The sequence below is a fragment of the Bison bison genome, unplaced genomic scaffold (genome assembly GCF_000754665.1).
Source record: "Bison bison bison isolate TAMUID 2011002044 unplaced genomic scaffold, Bison_UMD1.0 scf7180017858879, whole genome shotgun sequence".
In the NCBI taxonomy this organism is placed as follows: Eukaryota; Metazoa; Chordata; class Mammalia; order Artiodactyla; family Bovidae; genus Bison; species Bison bison.
The window spans coordinates 8,673-10,531 of record NW_011489451.1 but is presented as its reverse complement, the minus strand read 5'-3'; positions in this window follow the sequence as shown (position 1 = coordinate 10,531).

Here is a 1,859-nt window from a genome sequence, read left to right as displayed (position 1 = left end):
GGATGGGGAACACATGTATACCTGTGGCGGATTCATTTTGATATTTGGCAAAACTAATACAATTATGTAAAGTTTAAAAATAAAATAAAATTTAAAAAAAAGAAGAAGAGTTGACCCATTGGAAAAGACTCTGATGCTGGGAGGGGTTGGGGGCAGGAGGAGAAGGGGACAACAGAGGATGAGATGGCTGGAGGGCATCACCGACTTGATGCACATCCATTTGTGTGAACTCCAGGAGTTGGTGATGGACAAGGAGGCCTGGCGTGCTGCAATTCATGGGGTCACAAAGAGTCAGACATGACTGAGTGACTGAACTGAACTGAACCAAGGTGCCATGAGAACACAGAAAAGGAAGCATTGTCTTAGACAAAGAGGCAATGGAGCATTTTCCTAAGAAAGTTAGAGGTTAGAAGGATGAGCAAGAACTGACTTAAAGCAGAGAATGAACATGGTGTATTAAGGTGATGCAGTGAAGCCAGTGTTGCTGGGGAACAGACGATGAATAGACAGTGAGACACCTCGAGGTCAAAACCAAATGAGCTTTTTAAGACGTGACAGGGTATTTTTCATAAGAGCAATGGTTCTCTGGACATTCATTTTTTAAAATCTAATTTAAATATGGTTGATTTACAATATTGGTTTAATTTCTGCTGTACAGCATAGTGACTCAGTTATACATATTTTATTTTTCATGTTCTTTTCCATTGTGGTTTATCAGGGAATATTGAATATGTTCCATGTGCCATATAGTAGGATCTTGGTGTTTATCCATCCTGTACATAATACTTTGCTTTGCTAATCCCAAATGCCCAATACTTACCTCCTCCACCTGTTTCCTCCTCTTCCCGCTCCCCCTTGGCAACCACATGTCTGCTCTTTTTTGTCCCTGCTGTTAGAGGACTTTAGTTCCCTGACCAGGGATTGATCCCCGGCCATGGCAGGCAGTGAGAGCAATGAGTCCTAACTATCGGACTGCAAGGGAACTCGCACAAGCCTGTTCTCTAGTCCTGTGAATCTGTTTCTGTTTCATAGATATGTTCATTTGTGCCATTTTTTAGATTCCACATATAACTGATATCATATGGTATTTGTCTTTCCCTTTCTGATTTACTTCACTTAGTATGATCATCTCTAGGTCAATCTATGTTGCTGCAAATAGCATTATTTCCTTTTTTTAATGACTGAGTAATATTCCATTGCAATAACCTCAGATATGCAGATGACACCACCCTTATGGCAGAAAGTGAAGAGGAACTAAAAAGCCTCTTGATGAAAGTAAAAGAGGAGAGTGAAAAGTTGGCTTAAAGCTCAACATTCAGAAAACTAAGATCATGGCATCTGGCCCCATCACTTCCTGGGAAATAGATGGGGAAAGAGTGGAAACAGTGGCAGACTTTATTTTTCTGGGCTCCAAAATCGCTGCAGACGGTGATTGAAGCCAGGAAATTAAAGACGCTTACTCCTTGGAAGGAAAGTTATGACCAACCTAGATAGCATATTCAAAAGCAGAGACACGACTTTGCCAACAAAGGTCCGTCTAGTCAAGGCTATGGTTTTTCCAGTGGTCATGGATGGATGTGAGAGTTGGACTGTGAAGAAAGCTGAGCACTGAAGAATTGATGCTTTTGAACTGTGGTGTTGGAGAAGACTCTTGAGAGTCCCTTGGACTGCAAGGAGATCCAGCCAGTCCATTCTAAAGGAGATCAGTCCTGGGTGTTCATTGGAAGGGCTGATGCTAAAGCTGAAACTCCAATACTTTGGCCACCTCATGCAAAGAGTTGACTCATTGGAGAAGACCCTGATGCTGGGAGGGATTGGGGACAGGAGGAGAAGGGGAGGACAGAGGATGAGATGGCTGG